This window comes from Humulus lupulus, chromosome 2 (genome assembly GCF_963169125.1).
Source record: "Humulus lupulus chromosome 2, drHumLupu1.1, whole genome shotgun sequence".
Classification (NCBI taxonomy): Eukaryota; Viridiplantae; Streptophyta; class Magnoliopsida; order Rosales; family Cannabaceae; genus Humulus; species Humulus lupulus.
In genome coordinates this window covers 16,397,041-16,411,364 of record NC_084794.1, presented here as the reverse complement: position 1 = coordinate 16,411,364, position 14,324 = coordinate 16,397,041, and the positions used below count along the sequence as shown (strand labels likewise).

Here is a 14,324-nt window from a genome sequence, read left to right as displayed (position 1 = left end):
CCGAGCCTTAACATTTGGGTTCCTGAGCTTAAAACCCTCAAATGGCAAACATTTCACATTTGAACCGTGACCCAACCCCTTAACGGCCGCGACGTGCTCAAGTCAGAGGCAAAATGCCTCTCTGCTGAAGGACACGGGCCACAGCATGCTACACCTTGCGCCGCGACCCGCCTAGGAACCCCATGGAGACGTACGATCTCCCTCACATACAGCTCTGCATACTGATCTACAGTATATGTCGACCTCACTGGAAGAAAATGAGCTGACTTGGTGTATCTATCCACTATCACCCATACTGAGTCATGAAGTCCCACTGTCCTGGGTAAACCTCCCACAAAGTCCATGGTAATGTCCTCCCATTTCCACTCAGGAATACCCAATGGCTGAAGCAACCCCGCTGGTCGCTGATGCTCAGCCTTCACTTGCTGACAGGTCAAACATCTGGCAACGTACTCTACCACATCCTTCTTCATCCCGGGCCACCAGTACAAAGTCCGTAAATCCTGATACATCTTTGTGGTGCCCGGATGAAGCGAGTACGACGTCGTATGAGACTCATCTAGTATCTCTCGTCTGATCCCCTCATCAGCTAGAACACAAATCCACTCCTGATACCGAAGTAAACCAACCTCAAAAATAGAATAGTCCTTAGCTAATCCCGCTAAGACATCCTCTCTAACCCTCTGTAATTGAGCATCCGCCAACTGCCCTTCTCTGATCCGCTCTAGCAAGGTCGACCGCAGAGTTATATTAGCCAACCGGCCCACCACCAACTCTATCCCTGCTCTAATCATCTCATCAGCCAACTCCCTCGAGATCTGAACAGTGCTATATAACTGACCTGGACCTCTGCGGCTCAATGCATCAGCCACCACATTGGCTTTCCCCGGATGGTAGAGAATATCACAATCATAATCCTTTACCAGCTCCAGCCAACGCCTCTGTCTCATATTCAGGTCCTTCTGTGTAAAGAAATACTTCAAGCTTTTATGATCAGTGTACACGTTGCACTTCTCCCCATAAAGATAATGTCGCCAAATCTTCAAGGCAAAAACCACTGCTGCCAGCTCTAGGTCATGAGTAGGATACCGTTGCTCATATTCCTTCAGCTGTCGTGATGCATAAGCTATAACCTTCTCATTCTGCATCAACACACAGCCTAAGCCCAACCTCGATGCATCGCAATAAACAACGAACTTCCCTTCCCCTGAAGGCAAACTCAACACTGGCGCTGTAATAAGTCGTCGCTTCAACTCTTGGAAACTGTCTTCACACTTGTCTGACCAGATAAACTTCAAATTCTTTCTTGTCAATTCTGTCATGGGTGTTGCTATCTTCGAGAAGCCTTCTACAAACCGCCTGTAGTACCCTGCTAATCCCAGAAAACTCTGCACCTCTGAGGCGTTCCTTGGCCTCATCCAATCCCTAACTGCCTCTATCTTAGACGGATCCACCTTAATCCCATCTACACCTACAATGTGTCCAAGGAATGTCACTTCAGGTAACCAGAACTCACACTTCTTAAACTTAGCGTACAATTGATGTTCCCTTAACCTCTGAAGAACCTGCCGAAGATGAAACTCGTGCTCTATCTCTGAACTAGAATACACCAGAATGTCATCGATGAAGACTATAACAAACTGATCTAGAAAATCTTTGAACACCCTGTTCATTAAATCCATAAAGGCTGCTGGGGCATTGGTCAAACCAAAGGACATGACCAAGAACTCATAATGCCCATACTATGTCCGGAAGGCCGTCTTAGGTACGTCCTCATCCTTGATCCTCAGCTGGTAATAACCAGATCGAAGATCAATCTTTGAGAACACCGTCTTACCCTGCAGCTGGTCGAACAAGTCATCAATCCTTGGTAAGGGATACCTGTTCTTAATAGTTAACTTGTTCAATTCTCGATAGTCAATACACATCCTCAAAGTCCCGTCCTTCTTCTTAACAAACAAAACTGGTGCACCCCATGGCGAGTAGCTAGGTCTGATGAACCCTATATCCAGAAGTTCCTGCAGCTGTATCTTTAACTCTTTCAGTTCCGCCGGTGCCATCCTATATGGTGCCCTCGACACTGGCTCTGTCCCTGGTGCCAACTCAATAACAAACTCAATCTCCCTACGCGGCGGCAACCCAGGCAAATCCTCAGGGAACACATCTAAGAACTCACAAACCAATCTAGTCTCCTCTGGTCCAACTGGTAAAACTTTGGTGGTATCCACCACACTAGCCAGAAAGCCTATGCATCCACCCTGTAAGAAATCTCTGGCCCTCAATGTAGATATCCTGGGTACGCGGGGTCCATGCACCGCTCCCACAAAAACAAAGGGATCCTCGCCCTCTGGCTCAAAGGTTACCATATTCTTCCTACAGTCAATGGTAGCTCCATATCTAACCAGCCAATCCATACCTAGAATCATATCAAAGTCCCCCATACTCAACTCAATCAAGTCCACTGACAAATCCCTACCATCAACTAACACTGGCAGCGCTCTAATCCACCTCCTAGATACTACTAACTCTCATGTAGGCAATATAGTCCCAAGCCCTGAAGCACTATACTCACTAGGCCTACACAGTCTATCAATCACCCTATCAGATACAAATGAATGCGTAGCACCAGAATCAATCAAAACAGTAAAGGGAGTGCCAGCACTAGAAAGCTGACCTGTCACTACCGAGGGACTAGCCTCGGCCTCCGCCTGCGTCAGAGTGAACACTCGAGCTGGAGTCAAGCTGTCCACCTTTCCTGTCTCTCCCTTCTTTAGTGTCGGGAAATCTTTCCTGAGGTGTCCCACCACCCCGCACACATAGCAGGCCTTAGCCCGACACTCGCCCGGATGGCGTCTCCTGCACCTCGTGCACTCTGGATAAGTCCTCCACGAATCACCGCCTCCTTGACGGCCACCCTGAGTACCCCGACCTCCCCTATCAAACCTAGGAGCGATTGGAGCATCAGGAGTCTTTCTCTTCAAATCACTGGAGCCTCCGCCCCTACTAGAGCCAGAGTATGGAGGCACCGGCCTACGGCCCTCCCTTCTTGCTGCACTATCTCTCCATATCCTATTCTCCGCTTCCTCAGCGGTCAAAACCCTCTCCACAGCCTGGGCATAAGTAGTCACTCCAGGAACTGTGGTAATTCTTACATCTCGGGCTATCATAACATTCAGCCCCCTAACAAATCTGTCTAACCTGGCGGCATCGGTAGGCACAAGATCTGGTGCAAACTTTGCAAGTCTGTCAAACTTCAAGGCATACTCTGTGACTGTCATACTGCCCTGAACCAGCCCCACAAACTCATTCACCTTCGCTGCCCTGGTGGCAATGTTATAATACTTCTGATTGAATAAATCCTTAAACTCTTCCCAAGTCAACGCGGCAACATTTCTAGTCTGTGATGCCACCTCCCACCAGATTAAGGCATCCTCTCTCAGCATGTAGGTGGCACAGTCCACCCTATCATGACCTTCCACTCTCATAAAATCTAGAATGGTAGTGATCAAAGTCATCCACTGCTCAGCCTTTAGTGGATCAGGTCCACCCTCAAAGATCGGGGGCTGCTGCTTCCTGAACCGCTCATACAACGGTTCCACTTTGTTCCCAACATCAACTGGCTGTACCACGGGTACCAATGCCGGCGGCACAGTAGGGGCAACACTCCCAGATGGAGCCTGCTGCTTCCTGAACTGCTCATACAACGGTTCCACTTTGATTAGATTTTACGTTTTGATAAGTTTTTGGATGGATTGAGACTTGGGTTTTCATGGTTTTGGGAAATTAGGATGTTTGAGAACTTTGATTTTGGGGTTTGGATATGTTTGGATAGGTTTTTGGAGGATTTGAAATGGGAAAAAAAATGAAGGAAATGGCTGGGTTAGTGGTCAAGTCGTGACCTTTTTCTAGCAAGTCGCGATCCGGACGAAGGCAGAGTCAAGAGGAGCTTGCCTGGGCGGGGGGGGGGGGGGGACTGCAACTCAAGGGGGGCCAAGTCACGGCCCGCACCCTGATGCCCAGGTAGGGGCTCACTGTCATGGAGGCAAGTTGCGACCTTCAGGGCCAAGTCGTCACCTGCCTATGTAGTTTTGCCCAAATTTGGTTTTTAGTCATGGGAACTTAACTCTAAAGGCTCAGGATCGATCCTACTCTCCAGTTGGGTAGGATTCAACATCCCGGAGGCTAGGACTCAGTCCGAAAGTATTTATTTACTCATTTTTTATGGGATTTTATATTATGGTTGCGACTAGGTTGTTGCTATGGGTTTGGAAATAGGATCGTGCTTGAGGGTCGTTTATTGGTAATCAGGGCTTGGACAAAAGGTAACAAAACTGCCCAGTATGAGATGCATGTGATGCATACGATACATGTGATTATGGCATGGCATGAATGTGAAATATGGAACTGATCAGAGCTTGAGTCTCTGTAAATGTGCAGGATTATGATTACATTTGTGATCATGAGTAAGCATGTTGAATGCCTTATATTTGGATATTTGACATATGATATATGCCTGGTTGCATTGCTTACTTGTGAGTGGCACTGGCTTATCAGTCAGAAACGACAATGGTGTTTAGTACTGGTCGTGAAGCTCTGACTTATCAATCATGGTCGGCAATAGTACTGAGCACTGGTCATATAGAATTGACTTATGAGTCAAGAATGGCATTAGCGTATTGAACGCAGACCCAAAATGATTAGATCTAATCAACATGAGCATTAAATGTTTGACTGACCCATTGGTTGAACAAAACTAAAGCGCTTGGCTAGTCTAAGGCTAGTTACTAAGAGTCAGGGCTAAAAGGCTTAGGTGACTGGAAAGTCACATGGCTTAAGGTGAAGGTCCCCAGAGATAGACTCATTAGTCATCTATTCTGGGCGCAGGTCCCTAGAGATAGACTCATTAATCATCTATTCAGGGTGCAGGTCCCTAGAGATAGACTCATTAGTCATCTATTCAGGGCGCAGGTCTCCAGATTGACTTGACAGTCATGTACTAAGGGTGCAAGACCCCATAATCAGTTATTTGTACTTGCTTGCATGCATGAATAGTGTTATTACTGCTAGGGATGCTTATTATGATTTGATGACATATTATTATCTTCTTATGAGCATGTGTTTGAGTTTTCTGGATGAGCCTCGGTTCACGGGAGCTATGTGGTGCAAGTAAAGGTAAAATAAAGTTGAATCATCCTTGAGTTGGAGAGCTTATGTGACGATGTGTACATATGCAGTTGCTCGACCACCACGGTCGAGGGTTAAAGAGGAACTAGGGTTAAACCCTATTTTTTCTCTTAGGTCGGCAGGTTGTAAATATTTTATTGTAATTAACCTTTAAAATATATGTTGGGATCCCAATGTATACAATAAATGTTTTAGTGAAATGTTGTATCTTTGACCAAAATTTTTAACCCTAAACCATTAATCACATTTAGTTACACGATTATGGACAAATGACTCGTTTAGCGAGTTTAGCACTGTTTAAAATGCGCAGAGTAACAGTCCCTGGGTAGTAGGGCATTGCAACGTTACTGCGTATTTTGTAGGAGGCTTGCCCAGGAAAGTGGGGCAACATGACTCAGTATGGGTGATAGTGGATAGATATACCAAGTCAGCACATTTTCTGCCAGTGAGGACACACTATACTTTGGACTAGTATGTAAAGTTGTGTGTGAAAGAGATTGTACGCCTCCATGGGGTTCTAAAATCTATAGAGTTGGATCGAGATCCCATTTTTACCTCCAAGTTTTGGGGAAGCTTACAGAAGACTTTGGGGACTTAATTGAAGTTTAGTACAGCCTATCGTCCTCAGACAAACGGGCAGTCTAAGAGGACGATTCAAATATTGGAAGACATTCATAGAGTATGTGTACTAGATTTTGAGGGGTTTTGGAGTAAGTATTCCGTTGATTGAGTTTTCATACAATAACAGCTACCAATCAATGATTGGAGTAGCTCCATATGAGATGCTATATGGTAGGAGGTGCAGGTCACCCATTCATTGGGATGAAATGGGAGAAAGGAAGTATTTGGGTCCTAAGATGGTTCAAATGACTAACGAGGCTATTGAGAAGATCAGGGCTCGAATGCTCGCCTCACAGAGTAAACAGAAAAGCTACGCTGACCCTAAGTGTAGGAACGTGGAGTTCCAGGTAGGGGACCACATATTTCTGTGAGTTTCACCATTGTAGGGAGTAAAAAAGTTTGGAAGGAAGGGCAAGCTAAGCTCTAGGTTTGTAGGACCTTTCGAGATCCAGGAAAGGATCGGGTAGGGAGCCTATAGATTGGCTCTGACGCCATCATTGTCAGGAGTTCATGATGTGTTTCACATCTCAATGCTTCAAAATTATGTGTCAGATACGACCCATGTATTGGGATAAGAGGATCTGGAGCTACATACAGATTTGTCTTATGAGAAGCGACTAGTTCAGATCCTGGATAGAAAGGACAAGATTCTGAGGAACAAGACGATTCCTCTAGTTAAAGTTTTATGTAGAAATAACAAGGATGGGGAAGTGACCTGGGAGCTAGAGTCAGTTATGCGAGATCAACATCCCGAGTTGTTTTGGTAAATTATGAGGACGAAATTTTCAGTATGAGGGGATAATTGTAATGTCCCAAATTTGGTAATAAGGCTTAGTGCCTTGATTAGTGTTCCGAGACATCATAATTGGATTTATATGTGAAATTAATTGAATATATGTGTGATTAGTGACATATATGATTTATATGATGATATGAATACTGATGCATGTTTATGTGTATTAAATATGCATGTGGACCCGTTTTTGTTATTAAGGGCATATTTTAAATTTTGACTCGTTGATGGTATAATTGTAATTATATGTGTTATGTGATTGAGATCGCATTATTATGTGGATATATTTACGCTCTTCGGCTCAAGGCGATCCTAGTGAGCGGGTTGGCAAAAAAGTCACAATGGGGTCAAATACCCGACTCGGGTGAGCCTAGGGGTATTGGGGAAACTTCGTGCGTAGTCGGGATTTATTGGGTGATGGTAGTTATTCGGTGATTATTTGGGTATCTCGGGACTAACTGAGAATCATATGTGTAATTTGAGGATTAGCGGGAAATGTGGCTAATGACGATTTTTCCCTTGAGGGCATTAGAGATTAAGTTTTAATCTAGGGGCATTTTAGTCTTTGATTGGTGCCAAAGGGGGTAGATTTAGCCTTAGAGTACCTTAGTACTATTACTCTATAGAAGTTGCGGGAAACAAGATCAGAACAAAAGCACCTCAGCTCTCCCATTTTTCTTTCTCTCGTGGCCTTTTCTATCTCCCTCTATTGGTTGAAAGTTGACTTTGGCTTGGGAAAAGCCCTGGGATTCTTGAGTTTAGAAGGCAGCTTGGTGAGATTGAAATTTTCTCTGGGTGAGTCTAGAAGGTGTTAAACTAGGAGGATCAGCTGGGGAGTTCAATTGGGCAGAGGTAAGTTAAATTCTTGAAGCTTTTCTGAATTTTCTTTTGAGTTTATGGTGAGAGTCCGAATTTCTGAATTTTGAGGTTCTATGGGGATTTTTGGGTATATTATGGTGTTATACTGTTGTTCTGGATGATTTTTTTTGAGTTTATAACTCAATTATGGGTTTAGTTATTATTTAGGATGAATTTTGAGAAATTGGGCTTGGGAAAAATGTTATAAAATCTGGGTTCGCGGGGTCGTGCTGCGACGCTATTCTTGGAGCGCCACGGACCGCATGAACTCAGGGGCTAGGGTGGTTCTCTAAATCGCCTTAGTGTCGCGGTGCGTGATCAGGGTAGTAAGTGGGGAGGCTCTCTGACTTTTAGAGGGTCGCGATGCCTTTAAGGGGTGTCGAAGCTCAAATGGAGGATTTTGGCCCAATGGGATTTTTAAGCTCAGGAACTCAAACGTAAAGGCTTAGGAATGATTCTACTACCCGGTTTAGTAGAATTCGAGATCCCGGAGGCTAGTAAGTAATTTTAAAGCTTTTAATTAGTTTAAATCTTGATGATTACCATTATTGTGTTGTGACTAGGTTATACTGTTAGGGCTTGGAAGTAGGGATCGCGCTCAGGATCGCCATACGCTATTTGCTCGGGACTCGAGGTAAGAAAACTGCAACCTGGTTGTAATCGGGGCTCGACCCCTGTTAATGAATATGCCTATGACTGTACTTGTGATTATCTGGTTAGGCATGCTTGTATATGTTGCATCTAATAAGCGTTATGCAATCTATATCTATTATTATAACTAATTTGAAAGCTTGTCCTAAGGGCGCTGGGGACGGCAATATGCGTGCGAAACGCAGGCCATTTTGGCTTGGGTGACATGGGAGTGCAATATACAATTGGCTAGCCCAAACGCCACCCAAATAACTAGAAGTGTTGTCTACACTTATCTAACATATTGACTGCTTAAGTTGAACTATGTGTTTGTTTGAGCAAGGTTGTTACTGCTAAGCTTGTTGTCTATATTTTGTTACTTATTTAAATATGTTGATTTAAGTTTTCTTGCTGAGCTTTGGCTCACAGATGCTATGTGGTGCATGTAAGGGAAAAGGGAAGCTGGACTGTAGAGTCCCAGAATGTTTACTTAGTTAGCTAGCTAGTAGTAGTTGTAATATTTTAGATTTCGTGGATTTGGTTCAAACCGGGATTTAGTTGGAAACTCCTAGCAATAGTTATGGATTTTATAAGTTTAACCTATAGCTTAAGAATATTAATTATAACATAAGGTTTGATTAATATTGCTGGTTATTAATATGATAATTATTATAACATAAGGTTTAGATAGAGCCAATAAGAATATGACACTTGTCATGAGCATGGTTATTCCACTACAAGAAAAAACAGTATTCATAACACTTAAAAAACTGCTAACCAAGAGTATTGATAACGCTTCAGAAAATGCTAACATAGCCCTTGTTATTAAAAGTCCCGTCTTTTCTACAACAGTATTCGAATGTAATGTTCGATGTTATCTGAAATTATTCGATAACACATTTTTAGTTGCTATAATATTCAAATAATAACATTTAGTTATAAATTTGAAGTTTTATCTTATACTTTTTGCATAACACTTTTCAACTGTTACATTTGATTATTTTGATAGCATTTTTAGTTTGTTATATTATATAAATCATAACGATTTGTTACGCTTATAATATGTTATTAAATCGTAACGTATAGTAATAAAATTTTGTTACTTTAGTGTGGATAATATAATTTAAATTTTATTTTGATAAGTATACTTATATGGTTTTTTTTAATTAAAAGATTTTCATTATTGTATCTTGATAAAAAAAAAAACAAAATTAATCATAAAGTGTAATTCTTAATAGATTGATAAACCATAAGTATTACATTAAACAATAATTAATTCAAACCATGAATGTGTCTACTTCATGAGATCTTAGTTCTAACTTAAGTCTGAAAGCATAACATAATAAAGTTTTATAATCTTGAACATTTTTTACTTCAAACTATAGTTTGGATGATGTTGTTGTTGCTGTTGTTGTTGCTACTGTTGTAGCTGTTCTTCAGATTGTTGTGCTTGACTGTGAACCCTAGATGGTGTACTAGTCCTTCGAGGGAACTTGTTCAAACTCCCTGAAAAATAAATAGAGAAAGATAAGCAGCAAATATAAAACTGCATGCTAACAAGAATGAAACTAGTCTCATAAGAAATCTAATCCAATAACTGAATGAACTTGGTTGGCTCAAGTTGTTAAAAGACATTGAGAGAGTACAATATCATGTCAATGTTTTGTGATGGAAGCCTAGATGAATTTTTATTATTTATTTATTATTAAATTATGTGGAGGAGAGTCACTCATGTTAGATAGCTAATAAATTATTTGGTTGATCCTTTGTTGGAGTATAAAGATTGACCTTTTTTCCAAGAAAAAAATTGATGAGTTGGCCACTAGTGCAACTTCACTTGTAAACTAACACTAACATTTGTGTAACAGAGTTGGCCATAGTAGTTATCTAAAACTTATCAATGCACCACAGATAAATTTCACGAGGACATTTTCTAACTCAAATTCCCAAGCTATTTAACTTTCACACAAATCCTTGGACAGTATTTTTAAAAAAAAAAAAAAAAAAGGAAATGTGACATGCAAATGGCAGACATAACATGAATAATAAACTTTCTACTCTACAACCAAATTCTTTGCACATTGTTATAAGCTTAATTTATAAATAAAAAGAAAAGTGGAGTAAGGTAATCCAAAGTAGAACTCAACTTTAAAAAAATTATGCATGCGAAAAAAATAATAGATAATTAAATCTAAATAGGATTAAGTTGCATTAAACTTAACCATAGGTCTTGTCCCTGTTTCTCGACTGTAATCAATCAAGTCTTTCATACTATTAACCACTTCAGAAATCTGAAAGGCAAGCATAAATGTAATTAGAATTTAAAAGAGAGGGAAAAAGTTGTCTTAGAGTTGAGTTTGATCATATATTATGACATTTCTAAGTCTTTCTCATTATGCATTCACAAAGTATTACAAACGTAAACCTATTTGGAAAGAAGGTTGTAACTAAAATACAAGTGATATGAGATATTATATGATATTGTTTGTACACTCCAAACTTGTGAAAAGGAACTACTTGAAATGTTACTGTGCTATAAAGATGACATAAATGTGAAAGTGAAACTTTTTTCCACTGTGTCTTGATAACATTTAATGATATATCACCAAAAACTAGCAGATTCCCAAAACACACCCACAAATAATTAAATGTCACAATCATAAACAAAAATTGAAACACTAATGATATACATTTTCCTTTAAAGAAAAAATTACCTGCAAGCAGCGTACGTATCTCTTCGTATAGCCTAAATCATTCATCAACGGCACCTCCAAAGTTTTCACCAATTGGAGAGCTGATGCCACAAACCTAACATCCAATTAGCCCCATTTAAATCCAGTCAGGACATTTAAAATCAAGTCAAATCATTAAAGTCATACTGCATAGGAGTCGTAAGAAATTCAACACCAATGAACTAAACAAATACGTGACCCTTATTGGTGTGAAAATTATCCAACACAGAGACTGAAGATATAGAAAGCAGCAAGAATTACATCACATTAAGACCTAAACATGTGAAAATAAATAATCCTACTACAGAATTAAGTAACATACCCAAGGGAGCTTGAGAAAAATCGGAAAAATATTATCAAATGCATTAATCTATAAAGAACCAAGCTAAGAATACTTGCCCTATTTAGAAATGTCAGAATCTATTCATTAATTGCCAAAATTTAACATTGATCAATAAAATACATTTATCATATGGGTAACTGTACAGAAACCTACATATTACAGTTATTTTGCATCTCTGGAAGTGAGAAATTGGAAGAAGCATTTTGAGTAGCTGTTTGATATTTTTGGGCTGCAGCACCAAGCTGACTAACCTCTACAGCAAAATAAACATTAGCCACCACTGGACTAACATAACAGCAAAAAAGGCCATATGATTCATATTCATCCATATCTTAATTCCAAAAAGAATTACAAGGGAATCCACATCTTAATTAATATATCAGCAACTATGGTTGTGTGAATCCAAATCATTACTGACTATAATCAACATGAACAAAACAGAATTCAGAAATCCAAATATAAATAAGCATAATAGAAAACAAAATGAAGATTCAAACAAAGCTTGGGAGCAACTGCAAGATGAAAACTAAAATAAATAAATAATATAACAAGTGAATGCAAAGCCAATCCCATAACTATCATATAAACTATAACTTACCAAAGCTATAAATAAGAAAAGAGAATACAATGTATATCAATATGTATCAGTATATTTGTATTTTACTGTTTTAACAAGTTAATAATGAGTTCATACAACCCTGTAAGTAAACCGAGAGGCATTTATAGTGATACTATTTTTTTTCCGTCATTTTGCAGAAAAGGAAAGGGAGTTGGGGGTTGCTCACGATGAAATCAAGTCACTGAGAGCAACTGAAACTCTTAAAGATAAGGTAGTAGAAGAGGTACCGAAGAAATTTCTACCAGCCTACTATATTCACTTGAGTTTCACATACAATAAATTCAGTATACTAACACTTAAATTGTGTCTGAAGTTAGTTTTTTTGTGTTGTTATTTCCTTTCTAGCTCAAGAACGAGGATGAAAAAATGGATGAAAAAGTCTTTGTCACTAAAAATCTTCTCAATCACAAGGTGAGTTATGGTCTTTCATGAGATATTTTCAAACATTATGAGTGTACTTCAAATAAGATCTAATGGAGGCGTTTGTAATGTACAAATATTACCCAGAATCTTGAAATCAAGAGACTAACAAATGACAAAAAAGGCGCGCTGGCCGCACAGTTTGCTGCTGAAGCAGCTCTTAGAAAGGTACATACAAATCAAAAGGATGATGACTCTCTTCCTTTGGCTTCTGTTGTTGCTCCTCTTGAGGCTGAAATCAAAATGTACAAGAGTGAGGTACTACTTTAAAGAGAAAATTCCCTTACATGAGAAGTTGCATTTTGACAGGTCATGGCCAGAATTCAAGCACTTACTTTTTTTCAATTGTTTTCTTGTTAATATCATCAGATTGTAGCCCTTCGAGAAGATAAGAAGGCTTTGGAATGCCACACAACAATAAAAGAATTAGCTCTGCTTGAAGCAGAAAGGATTTTGTGAAGTGCTTTAGAAATAGCTTTGATAGTTGAAGAGGTTCAAAACTAGAACTTTGAGTTGAGGAGACAAATTGAGATCTGCCAGGTATTTATAACATCACACCAGATTCAATTTTGTTGGTTCGGTATATACATATGGTGAGGCTGAATTTTCAAGGTAACTGACATGTGTAACATGTGCAGGAAGAAAATAGAATCCTTGAGAAAACAAACCGCCAAAAGGTTCAGGAGGTGGAAAAGCTTAGCCAAACCATTCAAGAACTTGAGGAGGTTGTTCTAGCTGGAGGAGTTGCAGTCAATGCTATTCACGATTACAAATGACAGATAGAATAATTGAATGTGAGTCTAGATAAATTTACTTGTTGTCGTTTTGACAATTATGGTATGCTAACCTCATTTGAGTAAAAATTCAGGAGGAAAAGAGGACTCTAGAGCGAGAACTTGCTAGAGCAAAAGTTTCAGCAAACCACATAGCAACTGTGGTGGCCAATGTGTGGAAGGAAGAAAATGATAAAGTTATGCCAGTTAAGCAGTGGTTGGAAGAAAGAAGGCTTATGTAGGTATAGTTTGATTACCTCAAAAATTTCCTACAAATCCTACATTTGACACAATGTTACAACTCAGTTATGCCTTTCCACTGCTTTTCATCTATTGTTCTTTCTAGTTGTATGAGTCTCCTTAAAAATGAAAGAAGAAACTTATTATTACGTATATGTTAGCATTTATTTTCACTTATTATGTGAATGTTCAATTCTACAATATGTAGGCAGTAAAAAAACAACACAAACCAGTAACAAAATACGCCAAAGCCAATAGTAAAATAAATATTCTATGCCATTAAACCAGTAGCAAAATGCACCAAAGATGTTTTCAAAAAATACCTTCTTGCTTTCAAAAAATTCCATATGCACTAATACAATGCAAAAGTAATGCCATCACAAACAAATAAACCAAGCTCTTCTCTTCGTTGTGTAATAATGACTAAATGATATTCACATTCAATCATAATACAAACAATATATAGCAACCACCAAAAAAATCTATTTGAAAGGGTTTGTAAAATTCTTTAACACTAAATGTGCATAAGAATGGATTAAGGAAAAGAACGAACCTCCAAATTGTCAAGAGTGACATGTCCAACCTTGATCATCCCATTTTCCATCATTATTCAATCGGTAGACCTTAACATTGAAATTTATGTTCAAAAACTAAGGTTAATTAGTCAAATAAACATATGTATACATAGTTCAATTAGTTATATATAACTAAAAATAAAACTCCACCTGAGAATGAGACATGCATGGAGAGGAAGATAGAGAAAAAAAGAGAACCATATATGGGGCCTTGTTCTTGCTTGTCGTCTGAGGGCTGAGATAGAGAGAAAGAAAAAGGGAGGGTGTCGTGGTGTGCTTCAAGGGATCATCCTTCAGCCATCAATGGCCTGATGACGTCAACGGTGGTGATGGAAGGAAGAGCTTGAGAGACTAGAGAGTAAAGGCGCGAGAGAAGGAAGTGATAACAACAACATAGAGAGAGATAAAAAAACATATATCAAAAGTTATTATTAAGACACACCAGAAGTAAAATCTAACGAGTCCATGTATCAAAAGTTTAATTTTTTCTTAGAGGACCCGCATAGGTCAATTTGTTTCTTCAATATTCGCTTGCC

The 14,324-nt window shown here is 39.4% G+C and overlaps 1 long non-coding RNA gene and 1 pseudogene across 1 annotated transcript; one reads left to right on the top strand and one right to left on the bottom strand.

Moving 5' to 3' along the window:
- Window positions 1-10,325: 10,325 nt before the first annotated feature.
- LOC133815863 (uncharacterized) lies at window positions 10,326-11,447 on the bottom strand. The gene is made up of 3 exons (XR_009884872.1): window positions 11,315-11,447; window positions 10,801-10,894; window positions 10,326-10,377 (listed from the first exon to the last, which is right to left on the bottom strand). It is a non-coding gene; the product is annotated as an uncharacterized LOC133815863 (long non-coding RNA).
- A 396-nt stretch (window positions 11,448-11,843) lies between these two features.
- LOC133813963 (microtubule-associated protein 70-5-like) lies at window positions 11,844-13,215 on the top strand (annotated as a pseudogene).
- The last annotated feature ends 1,109 nt before the right edge of the window (window positions 13,216-14,324 follow it).